The sequence below is a fragment of the Lytechinus pictus genome, chromosome 5 (genome assembly GCF_037042905.1).
Source record: "Lytechinus pictus isolate F3 Inbred chromosome 5, Lp3.0, whole genome shotgun sequence".
Classification (NCBI taxonomy): Eukaryota; Metazoa; Echinodermata; class Echinoidea; order Temnopleuroida; family Toxopneustidae; genus Lytechinus; species Lytechinus pictus.
In genome coordinates this window covers 7,838,681-7,847,571 of record NC_087249.1, presented here as the reverse complement: position 1 = coordinate 7,847,571, position 8,891 = coordinate 7,838,681, and the positions used below count along the sequence as shown (strand labels likewise).

The following is an 8,891-nucleotide window of genomic DNA, read 5'->3' as shown; positions in this document are numbered from 1 at the left end:
CCGACCGACCGAGCGACCGACCCACCCACCCACCCACCCACCCAATTTCATGTTTGATTAAAGATATCATGCCAATCTTAAACCTTCAATTTCCTTTTAAATTTAAGTATCGGCCCGCGAGTTGTGGGCCAAAAATCTAAAAAGGAAATAAAAAAAGAGTGAATGAAGACGAGATTGGACTGCATATTTTATTCAATTTAATATTAAACAAAGCTTGGATTGAGAGGTTTTCTGATGAGTACTGAAAGAAGGCTCATAGAATGAATCATATCGCAGTTTTATGAAAAAAATACTAATTTAGAATTATAAAAATCATATACAATAGGATTTTAATTTTCTCATTATAAAAGTGCCATTTTTGTGGGACACGCTGTAGTGTACGATGCTTGGTGTGGTCGTCCTCTTTAAAGGACAAGTCCACCCAAACAAAAAGTTGATTTGAATAAAAAGAGAAAAATCCAGCAAGCATAACACTGAAAATTTCATCAAAATCGGATGTAAAATGAGAAAGTTATGACATTTCAAAGTTTCGCTTAATTTCACTTAACAGTTATATGCACATCCTGGTCGGTATGCAAATGAGGAGACTGATGATGTCATCCACTCACTATTTCTTTTGTATTTTGTTATATGTATGAAAGTATGAAATATTATGATTTTCTCCTCATTGTCAAATGAAACAATGATTAATTCTTCCCTGAACATGTGTAATTAGAATTGTTTAATGCTATATGGTCTAGTCAAGCTGGTCCTAATTGTCAAATCTGTAAAAAATTAAATATTGTATAATTCAAACAATAAAAAACAAAAGAAATAGTGAGTGATGGACATCATCGACTGACCATTTGCATGACACTGAGTTGTGCATATCACTATTTTGTGAAAAATAAGCGAAACTTTAAAATGCCATAACTTTCTTATTTTACATCCGATTTTGATGAAACTTTCACCATTATGCTAGTTTGATTTTTCTCTATTTATTCAAATCAACATTTTTCCGGGGTGGACTTGACCTTTAAACACTGGCGGTGTAGTTTTAACATTACTGTTTTTTAAAAGAGCACACAAACAAATAATTCTTGTTGCGGCTGTATGCTCATTATTGACAACGCTCCAAATCTGAAGAACAGAAAGTGGTTGTAAACAAAGTCCTAGATCGTTGTGATAACCAATTCAGTTGTCCACATTTATAAATATTAACAGTACAATGCCCCCACGGGCCTGTTGCATAAAACTTTTTACCTGAGAAAACTCTGGTAAAAACTGAAAACTAAGGTTAGTCTGATTTCTGCCATTGACTTTAACACAGGGCAAAAACTCCGGTAAAAACAACCTGAGTTTTCTCAGGTAAAAAGTTATATGCAACGGGCCCCAGAATTCAAAAGTTTATAGCAAAATATGTCAAATATTATATTATCATTGGTGTCTGAGTTTACAATCAAGGCAAAGAGTTGTTGTAATTGTTCAGATTTCCCTAGATTGAGAATTGTGATTATGTTATTACAGTAGACATAGTATAGCAAGGCATGATATTCCAGCAAGTAATTTTCAAGAAGCATTCGGTAGTGTGCCTGTGACCAGAGTTTAGCTTATCGCTTGTCACAGGCACACTGGTCTCATTTTAGAGCAATATCGAGTAATGTATACTGCCAACGTCCATGGTATTTTGGTAAAAAGTTCAATTTTTTCCATGAAAATTTAAAGATGGCTGTGATAATTGCAAATTTTGAATGGTCATCTGCAATGAAAACGTATAAATGTTTAATTCACTTTAGGTTATAAAATTTATTTCTAATAATGGTTAATTTTTTTCTGTGCAACTTTTGAGACAAATTCGCGACATACGGGTATAGCATTGCGACGTCATGTGACTTTTTACGAGACAATGTCATGCCAAAATGGCTCATTTTTATACTTTGTGTACAAAGTCTATGGGAGATGAAATTCATAAAAGGGCGATTATTTTTTGTTCTAATTGGTCTGCTTGATTAAATGGTCTGTAATAATTTCCATTGAAAAAAACAATGAAAAACAAAAGATGAAGAAACATGGAAATACATAAGATATTCTAAAAACAAAGAAATACATATTAAGGAAAAAATTGGCTCTCACAATTTTTCTTTGTGGAAACCTTTAAATTAGATTGCAAAGATGACATCTGCATAAAAGATGAAAATTTGAAGTGAAATTGGGTGTTAAATATGCAAAAAATGTTTTTCATGAATAAATTTGCATATCATCTCAAATAGCCCAGTCCTTTTTTTTTGTGTACAAAGTCTATGAGAGATGAAATTCATAAAAGCCCAGTCCTTTTTAGGGTTAAGGGGGGGGGGGGGAACTTAGTATATCTAGACAAATTTTCCCATCTGCATGTAGGCTCTTTGAAAAACAATCCCCAGTTAAAAAATGGAAGCTAGATCTAGACTAGAGCATCCTTGCACAAAGGATAGAAAACATTAAGGCCCGAATTCACAAAGGTCGACTAAAGTTATACCGGGGTTAAATTTAGTCGGGGGTTAACTAATACCGGGGTATAAAGTTAGTCCACCGCGCTATTCACAAACGGTGGACTAACTAATCCATGGACTAACTTTAGCACCCGGTGCTAAAGTTAACCCACGGCTGAGTTATACCCCGGTGATAACTTTAGTCCATGGATTAAATCATGGACTGAAGCTAGCATACTATTATAACACTGCACTGAGCATGCTCAGTGTAATAAAGCAGTACTGAGCATGCTCAGTGCCGTATTTGAGAGTTTCGTCTGCTAGGGCCATATGAAATGTCGCCATTGTATCACATGAGTTAGGAAGCAGAACTCAACCCCAAAATCATGTATCAGCAGCATGAACTTGAATTTCTTAGCAATGAGGTGTTGACAACGAACATTGTCATTACTTATTTGTTAATATTTACCAACTTAGGTTCGGACTAACGTTAGCGCTGCCTGCGTGCGAGCTAGCTCGACTGCGCCTGCAGCATCGTACCATATCGAGAAGTTCAAACTCCGTCAATGTACGGTACCGTGCGATAGGTGCACTGCAACGTGAAGAAGTTTTAACCTTTTTTAGACAGCTGCAGCAGCCGGCTTTTTCGATGGGGTTTTACACATTTTTTTTCAATTCCTTATTTCTCAATTGGTTAGTGGAGGCAACGGAGTCCAGCGGAACAATGACAGAGACCAAAGTTTTTTTTGTTTTTTTTTGCCTTTTTGGTCTAATACTAGTATGAAGTCCAGATCGATCGCCATCGTATTACAGTGCAGTTAGACGTGGATCTAGGCCTATAATAGCGTGCCGTAACTGCGTTTTAGGCCTGAGGAAGTTACTTAGATCTACGGAAAAATAAATCTAACGTTACACGCCAATTACATCTAGATCAAGTGCACATTTGTTGAATTAAATCATAACCAATCTGATTGTATAATCCTACCTACCTTATCGTAGTCCGGTGGAACTTTGCCCGGGGCTAGCTTTGATAGAAAATGGAAATATGGAATTGAATCTTTGTTTGGGTTATGTACTTGGTAAATGGTGGGGCCAGCGTCGCGTGGGGCGAAGCGACATGACCTTGATCTGATCTCGCGTCCACAAGCGCAGCGTGCCCCTTTTCCTTTCCCTCAGAATTGACTTTCCCATTCGAAGTAATATTTTCAATTCATTTATTTATTCTTGTCTTTTTATATGGTGTATCTCGATAAATTGATTTAAAAAAAAAATTAAGCGAGCAAAATTTTTTTTAATTGACATTAAAATCCTAGTTTGTGTTAGATTTTTTTTTTTTTTTTTTTTTTTTTTTTTGGGGGGCAAGAGCCCCAAGCCCCCCCTCCCTATTCTATACGTCAGTTCTACCAACATCTCTAAAAGGAGCTGAGATACTCATTAGTAGCTCCTCCACACTCACTGGTCACTCTTGCAATTGCATTATTCCCAACCTTAACCTATATACTCAAGTTTGCTTTGGAGGGGGGTCAAGCTATTCACCATGCTTGCAGTATTTTTTTCCTTAAAGGAAACACCATTTCCTTATCAGAAAAATAAAGACTTATCAATCCTGGATAAGTGTAAAGGGTATTCCACCCAATCATAATAATATATTTGAAATTGGGGAAATATCAGTGGGCTAAATATGGCATATCAGGTAAAATAAAAACTTGCGAGCAAGGAAAAATATTCAAAATTTTAATATCAAATATCCAATTTTGTGATAGATTTGACATAATATTCAGAAAATAATGTGTTTCACCTTTCTTTCTTTTCTTGGTAATATATATATATTTTTTTTTTGGGGGGGGACTTTTTTCCATGGTCAGTGGTCCATGGTCCGCCCTCTATACTTTCAAACTGAAGGGACTAAATTTCCTAAAATAAAATAACTTTTAAACAAAGATTTATGCTATAACACCACTGGCCATTCTCTCATTGACACATGTAGCTACCTTTACTCCTTTCATTTCTCATTTGCTTCCATCACATGTACATTATTGTGCATCTTAACGTGCAATACTTTTCTCTCAATTAAATTCTATTATAAATAATTTTGCATTATACCCTACAACAAGTTTCTTAAAGTATATCCTCCTGCACAAGCAAGCAATCACTTGACTTTCTTCATAAACAACCTTAACCAACATACCATTACCACCACCCTGCCTTACACATAACCTTAATCTCTCCTGAGCACAATTTTTATCTGAGAGTAAATAAAATAAGTCTTTCTTATATAAATTTATTTTTTGCCTCCTGCAAGAACGATGAACCATGCAGCATATGGACAGAATTGATAAAAGAATTTCATTTTTGTTTTCTCCCGACACAATTACTTGAAAACGATATAAAAGGACAAGTCCACCCCCACAAAGTTGATTTTAATTAAAAAGAGAAAAACCCAACAAGCGTAACACTGAAAATTTCATCAAAATCTGATGTAAAGATATTAAGTTATGACATTTTTAAAGTTTTGCTTGACCACACACTTATATGTACATCCCAGTAGGCATGCAAACTATTTCTTTTTATTCTACTAGATGAATTATTCAAATTTTCTCTTCATTGTCATGTGAAACCAAGATTAGTCCCCCCCCCCCCCTCCCCGAACATGTGGGATTTGCATTATTTTAATACTATAATTTTGGTTTAATCAAGTTGGCCCTCAATGTCAAATCTGTAAAAAATGAAATGTTGTACAATTCAAGCAACAAAAACAAAAGAAATAGTGAAGGACGTCATTGACTGTCTCATTTGCATGTCACTGATCTGTGCATATAACTGTGTTGTGAAAAATAAGCCAAATCTAAAAATGTCATAACATTCCTATTTTACAACCGATTTTGATGAAATTTTCAGCATTATGCTCTGTTGATTTTTTTCTATTAATTCAAATCAAATTTTTTCTGGGGAGGACTTGACCTTTAAAATCAAAACTTATATGTACATGTGTAGTAGACAGAGCAGTTTATTTAGTGCATTACTTTTTAAGGTAGATTGAAATTCTTTACATAATGATACGAAGATTGAATAGACTGTTTACGTTTTCTTAACAATGCATCAGAAACTCTGAATGAAAATAGATAAACAATGGATTAAAAAAATTTTTATGAAGATTTTAAACTCTACAGCTAAAGCATGAATATCACAAGTAATTTGTCAAATATATTTCTGAAAGAAATTAAAGGATGATTCTATAAAATAGTAATATCAAACAAATGATAATAGCTTGCAATGTATTTATAGTGCTTACTACAGAAATGTATCTTAGGCCCTATAAAAATAGGTTGAAAAAAAGGATGTTCAGCAAAAATGATATTTTATAATTTAAATTTGATAAATTAAGAAGCTGCATATGCTAAGAAAAATGACTGTTTAGTTAACAAAGAGGTTTTGAAATTGAAATCATGAGGCTTCAAACATTGATTGTTGATTAAAACGAAATTGGTATAAAATATACCTGAATCATAAGAAAGACCAAGTCCATCTCATGCCAAACTTAATTAAACGAAAAAAATGTTGCTTATACCTCTCGTGTCCCTGCTTATACATTAGCCCATCATGTGTGTCATTTATATCCTGGAATTCACGTCCCAAACCTTTTGTCAAACAAGAAAAATGTTGTGATTTTGGGATTTAAGAAGCAAGATGGTCATTTGATCACTAATGATAAATCGGAATGCATGAATACATCCTATCAACCAAGCTACCATATTTTTATCACAAGTGTCCACTTTCATGCACAGATAATCCAATGGAATGCTTAATACCCGTAGCACACCGTCCTTTTCTATTGACAACAGAATGCAGGCAGGAATTCATCAAAGAGAGGAGCAACGGATACCTGCAATAAGGATCAAAACAAAATGAATATTAGAAAATTTGCTCTTCGGTATTCTTTCTGGAAATATATCTTCGTTGATCAAGCAATTAATACATCCTTTACCTGAATAAGCAAAATGCATTTTTTCTATTTTTCATTTCTCCTGCAATAGGAAAGTTAGCAGATTATCTATATTTTTTTTCTTCAGTGAAATCTTTGAAATTGTCTTATTTCACATATTAAGAGTATAAAATTAGAAAAAAATTTGACCAACAACATTGAAACTTGATAAAAGACAGTAAAAGACATGTAGTAGGGGGCCAATATATTTTTTCTTCATTATCACATACCTCTAGTAGGTGTTGAATACAGAGAATATCACATTGAAAACTGAGTGAGTATACCAACCTATACATTTACAGAAGACCTGTTCTTCCTGCTAAGTACAGGGCTTGTTCCCCATCAGGACTCCTGATGTAGACATGGCCTGGATTGGCCCCAATCGATAGCACCTATGACTCTTGGAAACCTGTAGCAATCATCAAATTGTCGCTGGGTGGTTTGAATTTCTCGTCATTGGAAACTTTATTCACTGTTACTCCTTGCTATTGCCTCAGAAAAATCTTTGATGATTCTGCACACGGATGACTGTGATATAGTTGCTTTGTCTGCTTGCATCTTCTAAAAGGTACCTTTAGTTATCGAATGATAAGTGATGTTATGTAATTGGTTTATTGATATGAAAGCCAATTGATACTTTACCATTTACGTTTGCAAACATTGTGCTTCTGTTATGACCTGATGTTTATGATGCACTGGAACTGCTTAAAGAGATTTTTCTTTGATTCATTAAAAAAAAAACTCTACTGCAATAACAATCCATGCAAAATGGAGAATATCTCTCTAGCTGAAATGACATACCAATATTTCTTTTTGAGTGGTTATAAATCATCCTTCATGATAATTTCCCACTTGAATATGACATATTTGTATTAAAAAATGTTGCTACATTGTAAAAAATGAGAGAAAAATAAAATCCCCACCTATTTCCAACCCAAAGGGTTACGTGTTTCATTCCGACAAAAACCTTTCTGTGAAATACCCCCAACACTCCCCCTCCCATGTAAGGGGTTACTAGTACTCCTGGCTGAAAGCAGAAACAAAAATCGTACAATTTGGATGATTAATAATGAATATTAGGTTTTGCATTAATTATTTCTGTAAAACATGTGCATGTTTTCATGAATATGCAAGAAATAGCCTGATGATGTCACATCCACACATTTTCCACACATGAATGTACAAGGGTTCCATGATATTTGCTCTGGCGACAATTACTCAATGGAAAATCTGCATGCTAAGCAAAACATAAAACTTAATTTTCATGACTAGATACTTCCAATCCTTGATCCTTACATTATTCTGAACTCGCAATAACTATCTTAAATATATAATCAGCAGTCAACCCCATTTTTACATTCCTGGAGGAAAAAATTAATGATTATAATTTCAGATCACTAGAGAACAAGTGGGAATATGAATATTGCATATGAGATACACAGAACTGTTTCCCCCAAGTTATGTAAAACTTTAAAACTGAATCAATTCATAATTCTCCATCCAATATTGATGGTTTTTGCTAGTCGAATTGTTCTTTATCAAAATCTCATCATTTTTGGCCTGGAAAATCACTTTCATAGAACATAATTTGACCCCCCCCCCCCATTACCCTCTGCTTTATAGTTTGCACATGAAAACTCACCAATGACATAAAAGAAAGTCCTGTCAAAACCTGTAACATGACAGGCAATGTGTGGTTCTCTCTGTTGGTACCCCACTCTGAGAGGTTCATCCTCGTAGTATTCAAATGGATTCTTCCTGTCTCTTAATCCATGCTGTGGTCTTTCTATGTGTTGCTGAATCTGCATGGAAGTTGAAAGATTGTGTTGAAGAGTCACCATGAATGGGCAATTTACTCTTTGAATTTCATTTAATTCAAAAGTGTTTAAAATGAGGAACAGAATGTGAAAGATTATACAGAAATCCTTAAAAAAAGATAGGATAAAAATTCTAATTGACATGAGTAGCTTTTCTATTTACCTACTTGTAAAAGTGAAGAAGAAAAACCTGCCAATTGTTGCTGATCATCATCATTGATCAAACCACGCACGTCTTAGAGATGCTTCTATGAAAACTGATTAACTGAATCACTTTCAATTGGCTTTAATAAAGAAGGCAAGGCACTAATTTTATGGAACTTTGTTTACACAAATAGAGGTTATTGCTTGCGAGTGATTTTCGAATAACATATTTTCATGAATCTTCATCAAAGTCTCATTAAACCTTTTTTTCTACCCCCCCCCCCCGGCATTCATCAGACTGACAATGTTTTCTTTCTCTCTTTTAAATAAATATTCAACAAAATGTCAGGATTAATTGGAGATCAACAAGCCTTTAAAAAAAGCTAGTGACCAGTAGACAAATATATATGGTCATTTTCACAATATATGGTGTAACTCTGAAATTTCAATGTTTTTATCTGTAGCAGTCTCATAAAGCCACATAATTTAAAGATTCTTTGG

General features: G+C 34.3%; 1 long non-coding RNA gene across 1 annotated transcript; it reads right to left on the bottom strand.

Moving 5' to 3' along the window:
- Nucleotides 1–4,710: 4,710 nt before the first annotated feature.
- LOC129283408 (uncharacterized) lies at nucleotides 4,711–8,259 on the bottom strand. The gene is made up of 3 exons (XR_010293608.1): nucleotides 8,072–8,259; nucleotides 6,718–7,001; nucleotides 4,711–6,330 (listed from the first exon to the last, which is right to left on the bottom strand). It is a non-coding gene; the product is annotated as an uncharacterized LOC129283408 (long non-coding RNA).
- Nucleotides 8,260–8,891: the final 632 nt, after the last annotated feature.